This window comes from Theropithecus gelada, chromosome 1 (assembly GCF_003255815.1).
Source record: "Theropithecus gelada isolate Dixy chromosome 1, Tgel_1.0, whole genome shotgun sequence".
In the NCBI taxonomy this organism is placed as follows: Eukaryota; Metazoa; Chordata; class Mammalia; order Primates; family Cercopithecidae; genus Theropithecus; species Theropithecus gelada.
The window spans coordinates 65,133,894-65,154,572 of NC_037668.1; the positions used below are offsets into that span (position 1 = coordinate 65,133,894).

The 20,679-nt window shown below is 48.5% G+C and overlaps 1 long non-coding RNA gene across 1 annotated transcript in view; it reads right to left on the bottom strand.

Annotated features, from left to right (window-relative positions):
- Positions 1–8,602: 8,602 nt before the first annotated feature.
- LOC112622114 overlaps positions 8,603–20,679 on the bottom strand; it is a 19,630-nt gene continuing 7,553 nt past the window's right edge. Inside the window, exons 2-3 of the long non-coding RNA XR_003118946.1 lie at positions 10,085–10,177; positions 8,603–9,634 (exon numbers count right to left, since the gene is read on the bottom strand). This is a non-coding gene — a long non-coding RNA (uncharacterized LOC112622114). The remainder of the gene's footprint in view (positions 9,635–10,084; positions 10,178–20,679) is intronic.

The window sequence follows — 20,679 nt, forward strand, 5'->3', positions numbered from 1 at the left end:
CTCTTTTGTTTATAAATTACCCGGTCTCAAGTAGTATCTTTACAGCAGTGTGAAAACAGACTAATACACCTCCAGACTTCCAAATCACACCGACCACACATTCTTTTTACTGGTTAAGCCAAGTTGCAGTGGATCTCCTGTTCCTTTCTCTATAAGGAGTCCCAACTGATACACTGGGATTGGCAGTATTTTTAACAGATACTATAATTCTCTTACAATGTACTCATCCGAAAAGGGTGTGAAGGAAAAAAGTAATTAGAATTCTCAGTTTATAAACATTTCCTAAAATGTGAATTCAAGAGAAAAATTAGCAGATATTTTAATTGTCTGTTCTATCTTCACATTCTCACACTTAATCTACCTACTCTCTAAATGTATTAATTAACATTTTCATAAACACTCTTCCAGCTTACACCGCAACTTCACACATCTCGACTCATTTGGTTCCCATAACAAACAGGAGAGATGGGCGGTAACAGCGAGTCCTCGTTTTGTGCAGTACGCTGGTTTGTAAGACCCTTTCTCTTACGTGATTTCATGTGATACTCGAATGTCTAGCTCTTGCAAGTTCTGGACTCCAGAAAAACCGATGTAGTTGTTCTCTTGGCCCAGAGAGAACTGTTTCGCATTTCTGTGTCTTCACTGGTATCACTCGGTCAATACTGTTCTTCCGGGCCTTGTTCGCCAGGTGAATTCCCTATTCATACTTAAAAGCCCATTTCAGACAGGGCACAACTGTGTCTCTTTCCCCAGGGAGGTGTGGGCAGGCAGTGAGGTCTTCAAGAAGTGTTTTGCCTTTGCCAGATGTCAAGGTCAGCCAGCCAGCTGTACAGATAAATGGTCGGGGGGAAGCAGGGGCTCTGGCCAACCTTTTTGTGGTTTGAGATAAACAAAATCCATCATCAAAGGAAAAACACCAGCTAGTCCACCAGCCCCCTGGCCACAAGAACCTACTTCAAGCTTGGCCACATTCACTCTTTGTTGTATGAAGGGAGAAGGGTCAATGCCAGCCTTGGCCTTCGGTCATCCATCTTGGTTTTACGCTACTGGCCCTTGGGCCAACCCAGACAGTCTGTAGGCCTTCAAACAGGCCTCAAAGAGAGGAACTCAGACAGGTTCTCAGATTGCTCTCAGAGAGACCGTCACCTGGGTCGTCTGACAGGCCTCGGAGGGACTTTGATGGGAATGGATCAGCACAGACCTGAATTAGGAAGCCCTTCTTCCTCTGACCACAGATGTTCCCTCAAAGACACCCTCCTGAGTGACACACACCCTGAGGGAGTCGCAGCAGAGCAGGAGTTCCATTAGTACTGGCACCCCCTGGCCACGCCCCTGCCGGAGGTCAGCCTGGGGCCCACAGTCTGCAGGACTCTGGGAGTGTATTTTCAGGTCTGAAGGCCTGACTGGGGAGGACTAAGGATGCTGGCGGTGGCCATGGCAACCAGCTGAATCCCCTGACATTGGGCAGGTGATGCCCTTGGCCTCCCCCATCTTTTTGATACTCTGGGGGTTCCTGTAATCAGAGTGGTCCTTCCCATAGAATGAGAGGTCAGAGGACAGAAAGCGTGGGGAGAACGCTGCCCCAGTGGGGGACAGAAAGGGCCAGTGTGGGAAGAAAAGAGATGTAGGGAACAAAAGAGGTGGCCTGAGCCCTTTGCCCCGAAGCTAGGAGGCCTGTTTTCCTGGGAGGCTCCTGGGGTTGCGGGGAGTCCTAGGGGGCTGTGGCACCATATCCCTCCCTATATTTACGGGATCTAGTTGTCACTGCCAGTCTGAAATCTCCTTCCTATATCCTTAGCACAGTTGGGTCTATACTGGGGGGCTGCTGATGTTGCCACAACTGAACCCCTCTGCTTTCCCAACCTGCTCCTCCTCCAGGCTCCCCAGCTCAGGGAATGGCCCCACCATCATCCTTGCCTTCCCTCCCCACCCCCAGCAGCCTCAAGTCCTCGGCTCGGCCTGCAGGGACGCCAGCACACCTGAAGGGGACTCTCCCTTCCCTCCCACCAGCCTCCAGAGTCAGTGTCCCCAAGCCACCTGGAATCACATCACCCTGCTCTGAACCTGGAGTGAGTCCCCGTTGCCCTGAGAGGAAGTCAAAGCAACCTGCCACTCTTCACAAGCCAGCCCGGACTGGTCTCTCCAGACTCATCTTCTTACACCTACTTCCTGCCAGGCCACATTCAGCCACCTCCATTTCTCAGCTCCCTCCCCACCCTGCCTTTGCCCAGACTGCCTCTTCCTCCAGCCCTGTTCACTCTGCCGTTGCCAGTTCCACAGAGCCATTCTCTCCCCTCAGCCCCACCCAGGCATGCCCCTGCTCCTCAGATCTCCTGTGGCATCTTCACCATTTCTACCCCCAAACACACCCTGTGCGGGGTGACACGCACCCTGAGGGTGTCACAGCAGAGCAGGAGTTCCATTAGTTTTGTTTGCCGGAATGAAGTCATTTGTCCAGGCATCCAGCGTCTACACAGCACTTGCCACACTCCTGGTGCAGTCTGGGGCCTGGGGCATAGCCGTGATGAAGATGAGGCCCTTGTGAGTAGGACTCAGATTGTGTCAGAGGATAACTAGCCGAGTGAATTCTGGCCCTAGCAGAGACCTTAGCTACTTCCTAATGCCTCTCCAGACTCCAGTGTCCAGGACCCCAGGGCTCCTCCCCTGCCCCTCCATGTTCTCAGCCCCCACTATCGCCTGCCGTCTGAATGTGCAAGGTAGATGTGCACACCAACCCCTGGGCATGGGTCCTGGGGGTAGAGCGGGGTGGGGAGCTGAGGCTGGCGTGCCTACACGTGCTGGTGCCCGACCTGGGTGCACACGGCTGCCAGGGAGTGGGGGAGCCTCCATGACTGCCTCACCCGTGCACCTCCCCAGCCTCTGCTCGAACTGTTCCTGGCTCCCGGCGCACCACGCTCCTGTTGTTTAATTTTTCTGAACACTGAGTCTCAACCCTATGTTAATTGGTTTTACTCCAGTCTTTTGTGCCACCCATTAAATGAGGAAATGCCACCCATAAAATTTTAATTTTAAAAGCCAACTTGTTTGTTTTATATTGAAATTCCCCGGGCAGTTCCAGCAAAGGGAAACAGACATTTTCGTTTCATTAAAGCAACTTGAGTGAAGATAAAAAAGAAGCTGAAAAATTAGATTTAAAAACAGAGCGAGAAGCATTTAAAGAAAATGAATGAAAATGAGCTGCCACAGAGGGCGGTGGGAACCACAGCTCCATCTCTATCTTCCCAGAGCCTCCTGCAGGGAGGTGGTGGAGCAGAAGCGGGAAGCTGGGGGTAGAAGGGGACACTCTGGGTGCCCCCAGAAGGCTGGACCATGCACTCTCCCCTCACTAAAGACTGGCCCACTGGATATCCTAGAGGAAGGAGGGTAGAGCATCCTGGACTCTGGGACCAGAAGCATCCTTCCTCCCTGGGGACAAACTGCATGGCGATGAGGCTTGCTGGCTGGGAAGCTGAGCCGTCTGCATGGTCCTGGCTCTGCCACTTACCAGCTCTGTCATGATGGGCAAGTGGCCTGTTTTACTCATCGTAGTGATGATCTGTAAAACAACCCAGCTTATAGGGTTGGTGGGAGGATTAAATAGAATAGTACCTTGAAAACACTTTAAATAGAGCCTGGTATGCAGTAGGTCCATAATAAATGTTAACTTTGACTAGTGACATCCGGCTGCCTCCCTTCCACTGCATACTCCTTACACATTGCCCCTGCTGAGTGCACCTCCCTCCCCCCCCCACACACCCCCCTCCCCCCCACACCCCCCTCCCCCACCCCCCCCCCTCCCCCACACATCCCCCTCCCCCACACATCCCCCTCCCCCACACATCCCCCTCCCTCATACCCGCCACTCACTTCCTTTTTTTAGGAGGCAGGGTTTAGCTCTGTCACCCAGGCTGGAGTGCAGTGGCACAATCACAGCTGACTGCAACCTCGACTTCCTGGCCTCAAGGGATTCTCCCACCTCAGCACCCCTCCCCGAGTAGCTGGGACCACAGGCATATGCCACCATGCCCAGCTATTTTGTTTTTGTTTCTGTTTTGTTTTTTTGTTTTTTGTAGAGACAAGGTCTCGTTATGTTGCCCAGGCTAGTCTAGAACTCCTAGGCTCAAGCAATCCTCCCGTCTCCCAGCATCCCAAAGTGCTGGGATTACAGGTGTGAGCCACCTCGCCAGCCTTTTTGGGTTTTTGTTTTGTTTTGTGTTTTGTTTTGTTTTGTTTTGATGGAGTCTCCCTCTGTCACTCAGGCTGGAGTGTCATGGCTCACTATAGCCTCAAACTCCTGGGCTCAAGCAATTCTCCTACCTCAACCTCCTGAGTAGCTGAGACTATAGGCGCGTGCCAACACGCCCAGGTAATTTTTAAATATTTTTGTAGAGACAGGTTCTCTCTCTGTCACCTAGGCTGGAGGGCAGTGGCACGATCCCGGCTCACTGCAACCTCTGCCTCCTAGACTCAGGTGATCCTCCCACCTCAGCCTCCAAAGTAGTAGCTGGGACCACAGGCTCGTATGCCACCACGCCTGGCTAATTTTCAAATTTTTTTAGTAGAGAAAGGTTTCGCCATGTTGCCCAGGCTGCAGAGTTCCTTTTAATGATATTCCTGAACTGAAGACAGCTAAGAGAGACTGCGGAAGGTCTGATGAAAGGCTTGGGAAGCCTCATTCCTTGGCAGTTCAATTCTTGTGAGCCAAACCAATTAAAATGTTCTTATAATCCTTCCGAGGAAAGCCAGCCTCCCTGGGTTCAAATCCCAGCTCCACCACTCACCACCTGTGTGTTTTCAGGCAAGTTTCTTCTGGGCCTCGGTGTCTCTATAATAAAATGGGACTCACAGTGTCATGAAGGTCCCAAAACACAAGCTCTGCGCAGTGCTGGGCAGGTAACCGGCCAGGGAGTGGCTGCTTTCCCTTTCAGCATCAGCTGGAGACACAGCAGCCGGAGAGGGTGTGGGGGTCTGAAGCTGCGAAGGGGAGGGCAGGGCGGGGGTTCCATCATAGGATGACCTCGTGGGGGTTCTCAGCTGTTGCCCTAAGGTAACTTTTTTTTTTTTAGACGGAGTCTCGCTTTGTTGCCCACGCTGGAGTACAGTGGCACGATCTTGGCTCACCACAACCTCCACCTCCCAGATTCAAGCAATTCTCCTGCCTCAGCCTCCTGAGTAGCTGGGACTACAGGTGCGTGCCACCATGCCAACTAACTTTTTTTTTCTTGTCGCCCAGGCTGGAATGCAGTGGCACCATCTCGGCTCACTGCAACCCCACCTCCTAGGTTTAAGCGATTCTCCTGCCTCAGCCTCCCGAGTAGCTGGGATTACAGGCGCACACCACCACATCAGGCTAATTTTTCTTTTTTTTTTTTTGAGACGGGATTTCATCATGTTGGCCAGGCTGGTCTCAAACTCCTGACCTCAGGTGATCCACCCGCCTCGGTCTCCCAAAGTGCAGGGATTACAGGTGTGAGCCACTGGCCTAATTTTTGTATTTTCAGTAGAGATGGGGTTTCACTATATTGGCCAGGATGGTCTCGAACTCCTGACGTCTGGATCCACCTGCCTCAGCCTCCCAAAGTGCTGGGATTACAGGCATGAGCCACCATGCCCAGCCACCCTAGGGTAACTTTTAATGACACTCCCTTTCATTCCCAAACGTGTCCTAATCTGGATGACTAATTATATGGTCATCCTACTCCAAATCCCCCACACCCAAGAGGGGACCCGGGAGCTGGTCCATGGTGTTGGGAAAGGGTCCCGACTCCTGACCTGTTTTCCTTTCCAGTCCCTTGGGATTGCCTAAGTAAGCCTTGGCTCCCAGCCCCAGACCTAGCCCACTCTCAGGCCAAGGAAACTCATTCCCTCAATTAGCATTAGAAAGCGGCAGGGAGGGGAAAGGCCTGGAAGAGGCGGCGGGTGCCTGGAAGGTGCTGGGAGTGGGAGTCTGTCGGGATTTTGAGCCTCACCTCTGATCCTGAGGGCAATTTACTCAACCTCATATCCTTAACTTCCTCTTTCCTGCAGGGAAATTAGTAACAGTACTATCTCTGGTTTGCAAAGATCAAATCACACAAGGACTGGCGGTGAAAGTGTTGTGCAGTTCGATGAGTGGCGTTAGGAGGGCAGTGACTTCTGCTTCGGCCACCAAGGCAGAATTCCCAGGTCCTGTTTCTCCGGTGACTGTGGAGGGGACAGAGATGGAGCATAAAGGGTCACAGAGGGTCCACAGATGCCTGGGGATGGGGTGTCTACCCAGTGCCTCGGCCTACAAAAGTCTTCTAACTCACAGCCCCTAGCACACTTCCACCAGGCCCTGAAGGACACCTCCAACACCTGTCCAGGGCCCCCTGGCCCTGCTCAGAGACACTTTCTCCAGGCAGGGCCAGCTGCTGCCCTCAAGCTCCACATGACCCCTGCCTGGCTTCAGAAGCTACTCAGGGTCCGGGCTGCTTCTCAGAAAAGCTCAGAGAAGACATCTTAGCAGCTGCTAAGTGGCACCCATTTTATTTGAGGCAGAATTCTTGTCCGGTGGTCCCCAAACTGTACACTTAGGGACCCCAAGGGCTTAATGAAAGATGAGAGTTCTGAGGGAGCGGGACCAAGTGGGCGGGACTCCAGGGGCATTGAAGGGCTTCCTCCTCTCCCCTCCCCTCCCCTGTCCTCTCCCCTCCACTGTCCTCTCCCCTCCCCTGTCCTCTCTCTCCCCTCTCCCTGTCCTCTCTGCTCTCTGTCCTCTCCCCATCTCTTCTCTCTTTCTCCATCTCTCTCTCTTTCACTCTTTCTTCAACCAGAGCAGCTCCATTTATTATTCTGTCCAAAATTTTTATTGCATAAACATTTCCACAGTTAAAATAATTTTTTCAAAAACACAGTTCTGCTCCTCCTCTCTCCTCTCCTTCCTCAACAACTCAGTCCTAAAAGCATTACATGCAGGAAAGCAAGGGAACGGGGAACCATGGATGAACACAGCAGGATGTCCTAGCAGATTGAGGAGGGGGACCACTGGGGAAGGCAGGCGGGCCCGGGGGTGTCAGAGTACAAATGAGTGAGGGGCTGTCACCCCTATGGGGTTAGCCTGATGTGGGTGTGAGAGCCCAGGCAGACAAAGCAAGGCAGCCATGTGGGGGATGGTTCCAGTGTGGGAAGCCAGAGCCAGTCGGAAGTGGGATGTCAGAGCCTACAGCTGAGTAAGGAGAGTGTCTCAGTGGGGGAAAGGGGTAGCCCTGTACAGAAAGTCAGAGTGCCCAGGTCACCCATCCATCAAGACTCAGGGCCCTGCCTGCCCTGCATCTGCCCCAATCCTTTCTAAAGCCAAGCTTAGCTGGACCAAGGAAGACCCTGGGCCTCTTCTCAGCTGAAGTCACTGAGCACTAGGACGTGCCAGGTGGGATTAGATGTGCCAGGTGCTGGAGTTAGAGCCAGGCTGCAGCAAGACAGGCAGGTCTCAGCCTGCCTGAAGCCCACAGCCCAGCAGGGAGGATGGACACGGAGGCTGCCATCACAGAACATGAGCTCAGCAGGGGGACGGGAGCTCGTGGAGGGCAAGCAACATGACCTTGCACAGGGACCAGGCAGTGTCCACGGAGGAGGCAAGCCAGTGGGTCAGGAAGATGAGTTTACCAGGCGGGGGAGGATGGGGGTGGCAATGCCTCTGGAACTCAGTCTCTCCCCCTGCCCCTCCTCACCACCCCATCCACAAAAGTCCTAGCCACCAGGAGCCTCTCAAGAGGCCTTTCCATCCTGAGACCCCCGTAGACTACACCCTAGTCCTGGGCCCCTCCAGATGGACAGTGTTGGGGGCCATCTCACCAGCCTGACCTGGACCCCACCTCACCAGAGGCTGTCCTCAATGGGAAGGTTCCTTTGCTCCCCTTTCTGAGGTCTGACATCCCCCATCATTGAGAAGTCCTGCCTTGTGTTTAACTCACATCTCTCTTGCTTCCTCTAATCTTCAGAGAAATGGCTAACTGAAGGCCCTTCACCAATTACAGGGAAATGCTGATCAAACCGGTCCCAGGAGGGCAGTGGGTTGGGGCTGCCCCAAAACTTTACCTTCAGGCTGAAGCTTCCTACCTTAATTTTTTTTTTGAGACACAGTCTTGCTCAGTGGCCCAGGCTGGAGTGCAGTGGCATGATCTCGGCTCACTGCATGCTCCGCCTCCCGGGTTCACGCCATTCTCCTGCCTCAGCCTCCTGATTAGCTGGGACTACAGGCTCCCGCCACCACACCCGGCTATTTTTTTTTTTTTTTTTTTTTTTGTATTTTTAGTAGAGAAGGGGTTTCACCATGTTAGCCAGGATGGTCTCAATCTCCTGACCTCGTAATCCACCTGCCTCAGCCTCCCAAAGTGCTGGGATTACAGGCGTGAGCCACAGCGCCCGGCCCCTACCTTCATTTTTTCATCTGCAAACGCTAACCTCTGGGGTCCCTCTGATCTTCCCACACCCAGGTGAGAGCCCCCACACATGCACTCCATCCTCACCACAGCCCTACTCCCTGAAGGGTCCTTACCTATAGAAAGCCTGCATAGGGCTCATTCCAGGGGGCCCCTCCGTTTGGGGCTTACGATGGCCCGGCCTAGCAGAGAAAAATAACTGCTTGGACTCCATATGACTTTATTTTCTGGGGTGGAGGAGAAAGCCAGCCACCTCAGCTGCCTCATCAGGCAAAAGGTAGAGATTAGACCCCAGGAAGGACTTCCTTTGACTTAGGGCACCCTGCTCCCTGCAGTCACCAGCAGGGGGCGCCATAGGCCAGCCTGTGGGACCCGCTATATGAGAACGGGGTTGCAACCGAGGAGTGAGTGAAGGTCTGGCCAGCACTGAGGGCTCTGGGGTGCAGGGATGTTAGGAGGACCATCAAAGCAGCCAGACCACCTGGTGGGAGGCGGCACACACCCTGTCAGCCCGGACGCGGGTTAGGGAGTGGCATCACATTCTGCCGAGTCATTGCCTACGAAGAGTAGCGTCACCTCTGATGTCAGGGCTCCAAGGGGCTTCGTTCCAGCTCCAGGCTCCAGGAAGGGGCGTCGCAGGGCCCAGAGGTTACACAACTTCCCCCAAGATCACCGTGGAAATGACTGGCAGAGCAGGGATTCAAACCCAGGGCCCTGCGGGTGCCTCCGCCCAGCTGCCTGCAGGGTCTGCAGGTGGCCATGTCCCACGTGTCACCTTTACAGACCCACGGCTGAGAGCCAGGCCGGCCTTGACCTGGCTTCCTTCTTTCTCATCTCTAAAAATGCCTTTCATTCTAAGATCTTGGCAGCTTTATAATAAAAAGGAGACTTCTGAAACCACAAATGTTTTTAAATGAATTCAAGCCCCAAGTTTCTGCAGTGGGGGTGAGGGGTAGAGGATGAAGATAAGTATTTGAGTATGAAAGTTACATGCCTGACGCGAGAGCCCTCCACTGACCTCCAAAACTCGCGCTGCCGGGGATACGAGGGCCCCTGGCGAGTCTCCTGAAGTGTCTCCTTTTGAAAGCTCACCGGTCCTTGTACTCTGAGTGCTTTCAGTTGGGTCCATTATGAGAAATCTCCTTTTGAGCATGGATGTATTCAAATCCAGATGTTGTCCCCACAGAACAAAAAGCTCCCTCCAAATTCTCTTTATGAAGAAGTAGGTTCTCATCCTTTGAAGGAATAACATCTTTTGGTAAGTGGAATTTTCTTCCCCCAGCCAAGAACCTGCTGCTACAAATTTGCTAAAAACTGGTTTAATAGCCAGTCTCTATTCTATTTCAGAGGCCAGGGCAGCGGCGACAAGGTGGAATGTCAGCGGAAGAGGTATTCAATAGATTGAGTGTGGCCTTCACTAAGAAGGCTGGATTTTTTAAATATTTGTTGTTTATTTAATTTGTTTTTAAATTCAAGACATACATTCTAATCACAAAAGTGAAAAATAGATTGAAAGATGAAAAACAGATTGTCAAAAAAACCTGCTCAATCATATACTTCATTTTGATTCAAATAACAACTTTTCAGGAAGGAAGGATACAGTAAACCTACGCATTGATTGTAAATTAGTTCCAATTTCTATAATATTAATTTTCTTAAAGTATGTTGGGTGTGGTGACTCACACCTGTAATCCCAGCACTTTGGGAGGCCAAGGCAGGTGGACTGCTTGAGCCCAAGAGCTTGAGACCAGCCTGGGCAACATGGCGAAACCTTGTCTCTACAAAAAATACAAAAATTAGCCAGGTATGTATTGGCAGGTGCCTGTAGTCCCAGCTACTCAGGAGGCTGAGGTGGGAGAATGGCTTAAACTGTGAGCCAAGATCCTGCACTACACTTTAGCCTGGGTGACAGAGTGAGACCCTGTCTCAAAAATAAAATAAAATAAACCTTAAAATAGGGAATATATGGATTTCATATTTGTTGACTATATGTGTATATACAGCCAACAGAAATTTTTATCAGTAGGGTCTAGTTTTTTTGTTGTTGATAAAACCATCTGAGAGCTGGAAACAGGAATCCTTTCCTCACTCTGCTTGCATACCATTGGTGATGGGGAGCTCACCACCTTTGAAGGCACTCTGATTCACTGTTGGACAGTTCTGATAGCCACAAAGCTGGTTCTCATTCCCCTGTTATCTCCATGGGTGCCAGTTCTGCCCTTGGAGCCAGGCAGGGTTATACCACTGTTCCTGCCTCTGCCCCCTTTGAGTCTTCTCTTCTGTAAGATCAGTATCCCTAGTTCCTCACTATCCTTTACCCTCCACAAACTGGACTCTGGTCTCTTCCTGTCTCCTCAAATGTACAACAACCAGAGTTGAGCACAACCCTCCAGCTATCATCTCCCTCATCGTCAACCTATACCTCTATAGATTCAGCCTGAGATCACAATCATTTGGGGCAACTATCTCAGTGTACAATGAACCTTCAGCCAAAATCTCTTTCATGCAAAACCTTTTAATTTTACATCCATCCCTAGAGGGGTTAGTCTATCATCTCATCTACTTTAGGGGCTTTTGGGCCCTTGTTTGGTCATTTAAAATACCAGCCACTGCATCTAGTTTTGGGTCACCTGCAAATCGAATAAGCATATCTTCGGCACCTTTAACCCAGCTGTTGATAGGCATGAGTGGTGATCTTGCCCCAGCCAGCCAGTGTCTCTGGGACCCTGGTTTCTCCATCCAATAACGAACAAGGGTGAGATGATGACCTGCATCAAGACAGCCCATGGACTACAGGTCAGACACTATCCTAAGCCCTTTACAAACACCAAGACATTGAATTCTTCACACTGATTCGATGACGGAGGTATTGTTAGCATCTTCCCCATTCTGCAGATGAGGAAAACAGGTTTTGCAGGATTTGACCTCAACTCTGACTGCACCCAATCCGATGCTTTAGCCACCATGGTTTATTCTCAGGGGAGGATCTTTGATGTGACCTAGAGTTAGAGCCAGTAGACCCACCAACAGAGCTGTCCTCACAAGCAGGAGTGCTACGTGGCACTCCTTGGGCACCCCTCAAAGATCCCCAAGTCCCATGCACAGCTCAGAAGCAGTGGAGGGCTGAAGATTTGAGGCCGCCTTCAGAAAGGGACATTAGATGCCTCAGCCATGACCAGGGTGAACAGACAACCAAGGGACAACAAACCCTTCCCCTTACTCCCAGGCCTTGACTCTGCTTCAGAGAAAGGTGGACTTAAAACTTCAAGAGTGACTCAAGGAAGCGTGTTTGCCAGCTCAGTGAAAGTAGGGATTTGGTGTCAGAACTTCAGGTAGGTTATGGCATGTAAAGGAAGTGATGTTCCTAATTAAAAGGAAGCATGGGGTTGGGCACAGTGGCTCATGCCTGCAATCCCAGGACTTTGGGATGCCAAGGTAGGCGGATCACCTGAGCTCAGGAGTTCAAGACCAGCCTGGCCAACACAGTGAAACCCTGTCTCTACTAAAAATATAAAAATCAGCTGGGTGTGGTGGCAGGTGCCTGTAATCCCAGCTACTTGGGAGGCTGTGGCAGAAGAATCACATAAACCCGGGAAGTGGAGATTGTAGTGAGCCAAGATTGTGCCACTACGCTCCAGCCTGGGTGACAAAGCAAGACTCTGTCAAAAAAAAAAAAAAAAAAGGAAGCATGGGGTTGGGGGAGTGATGTTCTCTGCACACCTGAGTTTGTAGTCTGGGAATGAACTCACCACATTCCCACCAGATGCCAGATACTTAAGACACATCCCATACTCCCCAGGGCCCTGTGAAGTAAATACCATGATCAGAGGTGGGTTTTCAGTGATGCTGAGGACATTTAAACCTTTAGGGCCTCTCCCTTGCGGGGGCCCTTCCCAGATCCTGCAGGGGAAGTGTTTCCCTTTTAGAATTTGTAAGAGAGCCCTCCAAATTGCAGAAGCTTGAGGCCCTACAAAAGCTTCCCCTGTTATTACCCCCATTTTATAACTGAAGGGAAATGTGACACAGGTAAAGCAAGTTACTCAAGGCGGCAGCGCCGGGAGGTAGCGTGGTTAGGACTCAAGCTCTCAACCCCTTAGATCTGGGGTGTCCAATCTTTTGGCTTCTCTGGGCCACATTGGGAGAACTGGATTGTCTTGGGCCACACATAAAATACACTAACACTAATGATAGCTGATGAGCCAAACACACACACATACACTCACACACACACACACACGCACGCACAAATCTCATAATGTTTTAAGAAAATTTACAAATTTGTGTTGCGCTGCATTCAAAGCTGTCCTGGGCCACATGTGGCCCATGCGCCGTGGGTTGGACAAGCTTGCCTTAGATGAAACCCAAAGTTTTCAGAGTTTTCCCACAGAATTCAGATCTTTCTTTTTTTTTTTTTTTTAAAGACAGTCTCACTCTGTCACCCAGGCTGGGGGGCAGTGGTCAGATCTCAGCTCACTGCAACCTCTGCCTTCCAGGCGCAAGCAGTTCTTAGGCCACAACCTCCCAAGTAGCTGGGACAGGCAGGCATGCACCAATGCACCCATCTAATTTTTGTATTTTTAGTAGAGATGGGGTTTCACCATGTTGGCCAGGCTGGTCTCAAACTCCTGGTCTCAAGTAATCTGCCTGCCTCGGCCTCCCAAGGTGCTGGGAATACAGGCATGAGCCACCACACATTGCCTAAACTACTTTTATTATAATAACAAATGTATAGTCTATACTCATAGTGGATCACTTGTCAAAGACAAAAATTCTAAAACCACACTGATGCTTCAATACAAGTTATTAGGAAATTTGTAATGAAAATATTTCTGCAACTTCCCCGTATCTATACACTATTTATATCTAATTACAGTTCTCACACATTGGTTGATAAATGCCATTGGGACCACCAAGTATCCATCAGGATAACTAAATTGGGTTCCTACCTTTTACCTTATGCCAAAATAAATTTCAATGGGTCAAAAAATTACACATAAAAATGAAACCGTAATTGTGTTTAACAAAATAGGAGAATTTGTATCACAACCATAGAGAAGACCTTCTGTTTGTCTGTCTGTTTGTTTTGAGATGGAGTTTCGCGCTTGTTGCCCAGGCTAAAGTGCAATGGCATAATCTCGACTCACGGCAACCTCCGCCTCCCGGGTTCATGTGATTCTCCTGCCTCAGCCTCCTGAGTAGCTGGGATTACAGGGACGCGCCACCACACCTGGCTAATTTTGTATTTTTAGTAGAGATGGGGTTTCTCCATGTTGGTCAGGCTGGTCTTGAATTCCTGACCTCAGGTGATCCACCCACCTCAGCCTCCCAAAGTGTTGGGATTACAGGTGTGAGCCACCACACCTGGCAAGACAAGACCTTCTTAAATATCACAGAAAACCCCAAAACCATAAAAGCAAATTATGTTTGTATACAAAATAATTGAACATTTTTTCCTGGTTAAAAAAAAAAGTGAGAACGGTGGTTTACATCTGTAATCCCAGCACTTTGAGAGGCCGAGGTGGGCAGATTGTTTGAGCCCAGGAGTTTGAAACCAGCCTAGACAACATGATGAAACCCCATCTCTACAACAAATACAAAAATTAGCTGGACCTATATATTAGCTGGGACTATAGTGTGTGCCTATAGTTCCAGCTACTTGGGAGGCTGAGGTGGGAGGATCGCTTCAGTCCAGGAGGTTAAGTCTGCAGTGAGCTGGGACCACACCACTGCACTCCAGCCTGGGCAACAGACAACAGAGCAAGACCCTGTTTCAAAAAAAAAAAGAAAGAAAGAAAGGAAAAAGAAAAACGAAATTCATATACAAAGTCAAATAACAATTGACAGGAAAAGAAACATCTGAAACTTATCACAGACAGCTAATTTATTTTACATTTAAAGAGCTTCTACAAATCAATAAGGATAAAAGACCAGTAATTCAATGGAAAAATAAGCAAATGAGGCCGGGCGCAGTGGCTCACGCCTGTAATCCCAGCACTCTGGGAGGCCGAGGGAGGCGGATCACAAGGTCAGGCGTTTGAGACCAGCCTGCCCAACATGGTGAAACCCCGTCTCTACTAAAAATACAAAAAAAATTAGCCAGGAGTGTTTGTTAGCACCTGTAATCCCAGCTACTCAGGAGGCTGAGGCAGAAGAATCGCTTGAACCCAGGAGGCGGAGGTTGCAGTGAGCCAAGATCGCGCCGCTGCACTCCAGACCAGGCGACAGAGCGAGACTCCGTCTCAAAAAAAAAAAAAAAAAAGAAGAAAAGGAAGCAAATGATATAAACAACTGGATGCAAAAACAATGCAAATTGGTCTTAAATATATAAGAGAACTCTCATCCACACTTAGAAATGGAATGCACGTTGGAATACAATGAGACACCATTTTCCACCTACCAGCCTGGCAAAAATCAAAATGTGTGATGGCCCACTGTGTTGGCAAGGCTGTTGGGAAGGTAACAGTACAATTTCTTTCTTCTTGGTCTCACTCTGTCACTCAGCCTGGAGTGCAGTGGTGTGATCATGGCTCACTACAGCCTCAGCCTCCTGGGCTCAATCCATCCTTCCACCTCAGCCTCCCAAGTCGCTGGGACTACAGATGTGCATCACCATGCCCAGCTTTTTTTTTTTGTTTTTTTTTTCTTTGTTTTTTTTTTTTTCTTTTCTTTTTTTGTAGAGACAGGATTTCACCATGTTGCCTAGGCTGGTCTTGAACTCATGGACTCAAGCAAGCTGCGCACCTCAGCCACCCGAAGTGCTAGGATTGTAGGCATAAGCCACTGCACCCAGCCAATGGTACAATTTCTATGAAGAAGGTATTTAGCAATATTTTTCTAAAAGTAAATGGTTATATGCCCTTTGTATGCTGAATTGCATCCCCAAAAATGCATATGTTCAGGTCCTAAGCCCCAGTACCTCAGAATGTGACTTTATTTAGAAATAGGGTCATTGCAGATGTAATTCATTCAGATGAGGTCATACAATATGACGAGTCCTTTTGAGAACAGGAAATTTGGACATAGACAAATACACAGGAAAACCACCATGTGAACATCAAGGTAGACATTGGGGTAATGTTTCTACAAGTCAAAATATGCCAACTATTGCCAGCAAACCACCAGAAGCCGTGGGAAAGGCACGGAACAGGTTCTTCCTTACAGCCCTCGGAAGGAACCAATTCTGCCGACATCTTGACCTTGGGTTCCCAGCTTCCAGAACTGAGACAATAGATCTCTGTTGCTTAAGCCATCCAGTTTGTACTTTGTGATGGCAGACCTACCAAATCAACAAACTCTTTAACTCAGTAAGAGGAATGTACCCTGCTACATATTTGCACAGTTGCAAAGTGATACACAGACGGAGGCAGATGTTGCAGTATTGTTTGTGATAGTAAAGACTGGAAAAAAACTAAATGTTTATCAGTCAAAAACTGCCTAAATAAATTATGGTACATCCTTCCAGTGGAATATTTTTCAGCTGCTAACAGTAACGAGAGGCTGGGTGTGGTGACTCATGCCTGTAATCCTAGCAGTTTGGGAGGCCAAGGCAGGAGGATCACTTGAGCCCAGAAGCTGGAGACCAGCCTGGGCACCACGGCAAAACCCTGTCTCAACAAAAAATACAAAAATTAGTCGGGGCCTGGAGCGGTGGCTCATGCCTGTAATCTTAACACTTTGGAAGGCTGAGGCAGGTGGATCACTTGAGGTCAGGAGTTCAAGACCAGCCTGGCCAATATGGTGAAATCCTGTCTTTACTAAAAATACAAAAACTAGCAGGGTGTGATGGTGGGCATCTGTAATCCCAGCTACTCGGGAGGCTGAGGCAGGAGAATCACTTGAACTAGGGAGGTGGAGGTTGCAGTGAGCAGAGATTGTGCCATGGCACTCCGGCCTAGGCAACTGAGCAAGACTCTATGTTAAAAAAAAAAAAAAAATTTAGCTGGGCATGGTGGTGCATGCCTGTAGTCCCAGCTACTCGGGAGGCTGAGGTGGGAGAATGGCTTCAGCCTGGGAGGTTAGGCTGCAGTGAGCCAAGATCACACCACTGCACTCCAGCCTGGGCGACAGAAGACCCTATCTCAAAAAAAAAAAAAAGAGTGGAATAAATCAGTTTAATCAGTCAAAAGCTGCCTAAATAAATTATGATACATTCTTCCAATGGAATATTTGTCAGCTGTGAACAGTAACGAGGCAGCTTAACATGTACTGATTGGAATTACCTCAAAGGTTTATTTTTAAGTGAGAAAAGCAAGGTGCAGCTGGTTATAGAAAGAGCTTCATTTGTATAAAAATAAAGAGCAACGCCTCAGAAATAAGAACAAAAAAGGAAAAGAGAGAAAAAAATCTGGAGCAAGATATCCTCAGAAATAAGAAAAAGAAAGAAACAAAGCCGAATATATATGTGCAAACATTTGCTCCCGGACGCAGAGATTCCATCTGAGAAGAGACATAAGAAACTGCTAACTTTGCATGTTCCTAGATAGCAGAGCCACTTTAAGGACCAGGGAAAAGGGATTCTGTTTCTAACATAAACATCCCTGCACTTTTTGAACCTCTACATTGCTAATGGATCAAAACTTTTTTTTTCGTTTTTTCTGAGATGGAGTTTCCCTCTTGTTGCCCAGGCTGGAGTGCAGTGGCGTGATCTCGGCTCACTGCAACCTCCACCTCCCGGGTTTAAGCAATTCTCCTGCCTCAGCCTCCCGATAGCTGGGATTACAGGTGTGTGCCACCATACCCGGCTAATTTTGCATTTTTAGTAGAGATGGGGTTTCTCCATATTGGTCAGGCTGGTCTCGAACTCCTGACCTCAGGTGATCCACCCACCTCAGCCTCCCAAAGTGCTGGGATTATAGGCATGAGCCACTGCGCCTGACAAAAAAAAAAAAAAATCTAGAACTTCAAAAATGAACATTTTAAGAGAAAATGTGGTCATTTTAGCTTTTCATTTTTTGGAAATAACAGTTATTCATAGCTGAAATGGGTTGTTTGAGGAGTGATATCCTCTCTCTTATCTCTTCATTTAGAAACCAAGCACAAAGTTTGTTTTTAAAATAACTAAATAAATCAAAAGAATGAAGTATAAGATGCAAACGTTCTAAACCCCCATGCATTGAAAGTATATTTATTTTTGTTTTTGTTTGTTTGTTTTCTGAGACGGAGTCTCGCTCTGTTACCCAGGTTGGAGTGCAGTGCTACAATCTCAGCTCACTGCAACCTCCGCCTCCCGGGTTCAAGTGATTCTCCCCAGCCTCCCGAGTAGCTGGGATTACAGGCGTGAGCCATCATACCCAGCTAATTTTTGCATTTTTAGTAGAGATGGGGTTTCACCATGTTGGCCAGCCTGGTCTCAAACTCCTGACCTCAAGTGATCCACTTGCCTCAGGCTCCCAAAGTGCTGGGATTACAGGCGTGAGCCACCACACCCGGCCTGAAAGTATATTTATTTTTGTAATTCATAGCATGTATTTAAATTTCAATCTACAATAATAATTTCAGTATACATTCAGTTCCCAAATCAAGCCTGACAAATTATTTTTAATTAATTTGTCTGTAAACCTTGCTTTTCCTAATAAAATTAAATTCTTTTTTCCCTAAAACTCCCCTGACAGATATAAATTCTATTAAACAGTAGGCATCACTTTATTAAGTAGAAAATGGTCAAAAGTAGCCTTTAAAAATAATGCATCTTTTTATATATACACTTTCTAATACAATCCTTGGGATCAGACTGACCTAAAACAAAATAAATTTTCTCAACATATCTTCTATATCTTGTAAAAATGATGAAATGAATTTATTTTTTAAAAGGGTTTGTAAGGTCATTGATTGCTGTGAAAATGATCTGAATGTCCAAACATTGAGAAAGGCAACCTAGGCCTGCCGTGTACAGTTGTGCAAGCTGTGAACTGCACAACTCCAGAGGCGCCATACAGATCAGAATCCAAAATTGTTCAGTGCAACACCTGTGCAACCAAACACATCAGCCCTGTGGCTGTTGAAAAGGTTGGGGAGCCATAGAAGGCTTTGGGGGCAGGAGAGGGTAGGTGTCAGAGCTGGGGTCACAGGGATTGTGGGGCCAGAATCCCATGCATACAGCCTCTCATCTCTCTAGGTTGGCCTCCCTTTTGGAGGCTCTGGCAACAGAAATATCATAACCTTGGTTTTCCTAAGGTTGGGGGGAAGGACCTATCTCTCAAGGCCCATAATCACTTCTTTGGCCTGTACAAGGCAATGTCCTCTTTAATCACTCGGCCACTAAGAAGCAAGGCCAAGAAAGGTCCCCACCCTACCCCTAATCTTTACTCCTACTCTCATGGAAGCAGAGGTGGCTGGCATAAGGGGTGGGATAGAGGGGCTGAACCCTAAATGGCATTCAGCACATGTGGCTCCTAGGACCAGTTTCACCACTACCCTGCTGTAATCTTTGGCAAATCTTTAAGCCTTTCTGGGTTTCTACCTCCCTATTTACAAAATAAAGAGAAATATTAACATTCCTTCTCTGCCTCTTGGAAAGATAGGCAAGACAAGAGAGAAAACATGTAGTGATGATTTCACTGGGAATGCACAGAAATTCAAGCACTCCAATTATCATTAAACATTAAGAATTAGGCCAGGCATGGTGGCTCATGCCTGTAATCCCAGCACTTTGGGAGGCCAAGGCGGGTGACTCACTTGAGTCTAGGAATTCAAGACCAGCCTAGACAACATAGTGAAACGCCATCTCTACCAAAAAATAAAAATAAAATTTAGCTGGGCATGGTGGCACACACTTGTAATCCCAGCTACTCAGGAGGCTGAGGCAAGAGAATCGCTTGAACCTGGGAAGCGGAGGTTGCAGTGAGCCAAGATCACGCCACTGCACTACAGCTGGGCAACAGAGTGAGACCCTGTCTCAATAAAAGAAATAAAAGAAAAACAATTAAGAATTAGTGGACTGTGGGTCAGGAGGCCCTACTAAGCAGCTGCAAAACCTTGAACAAGTCTCACGGCCTCTCTAGGTCTTATATTTGTCATGTGTCAGGTAGCTGAGCTTGGGCTGATTCAGCATTCTGCTGACCTTTTCATTATGAGTGTTTTATTATTGCCAAACAGATCTCATATTTTCTAAGATTTTATCTCCTAAGCTGCATTTAGGTAATTACTATATACTTAGTAATTAAGTAATTATTATTACCATTAAAAGGGACATCTTTGGTGTGACAGAACTTGTGGGCTTAGATAACCAACAAGCTTAGAACCAGGGGTAGCTTTAGGTAAGGCTTGATCTAGCAGCTGTTACCTATTTTCTTTCAGTCTCTTGGCTCTATCTTCTACGATGTGTCACAAGGTGGCTGCCAGAAGCTCCTGGCAATACTTGCTTTTCTCATTTGTAATTAGCAAGAAATAGCTGGATTCCCAGTTAGCTCAAAGAAGACTCTGAATCGAGACTTATTCACTCTGGTTGGCCTGATTTGGGACCTATACCTTTTTCTGACCAACTACTGTAGCCTAAAGGATGAAATATTCTGATTGGGCTGGGTGCAGTGGTTTACACCTGTAATCCCAGGCACTTTGAGAGGCCAAGACAGGTGGATTGCCTGAGCTCAGGAGTTCAAGACTAGCCTGGGCAACATGGGGAAACCCCATCTCTACTAAAAATACAAAAAATGGCCAGCTGTGGTGGTATGCACTTGTGATCCCAGCTACTCAGGAGGCTGAGGTGGGAGGATCACTTGAGCCTGGGAGGCGGAGGCTGCAGAGAGCCGAGTTCATGCGACTGCCCTCCAGCCTGGGTGACAGAGTGAGATCCCATCTCATTAAAAAAAAAAAAAAAAACTAAGAAACATTCTGATTTGCAGGCCAGGCACAGTGGCTCACGCCTGTAATCCCAGCACTTTGGGAGTCTCAGGCAGGCAGATCACGAGATCAAGAGTTTGAGACCAGCCTGGCCAGGAGACCAGCCTAGCCAATATGGTGAAACCCCATCTCTACTAAAAATACAAAAACTAGGCCGGGCGCGGTGGCTCAAGCCTGTAATCCCAGCACTTTGGGAGGCCGAGACGGGCGGATCACAAGGTCAGGAGATTGAGACCATCCTGGCTAACACGGCGAAACCCCGTCTCTACTAAAAACACACAAAAAAATTAGCCGGGCGAGGTGGCGGCGCCTGTGGTCCCAGCTACTTGGGAGGCTGAGGCAGGAGAATGGCGGGAACCCGGGAGGCGGAGCTTGCAGTGAGCTGAGATCTGGCCACTGCACTCCAGCCTGGGCGACAGAGCGAGACTCCGTCTCAAAAAAA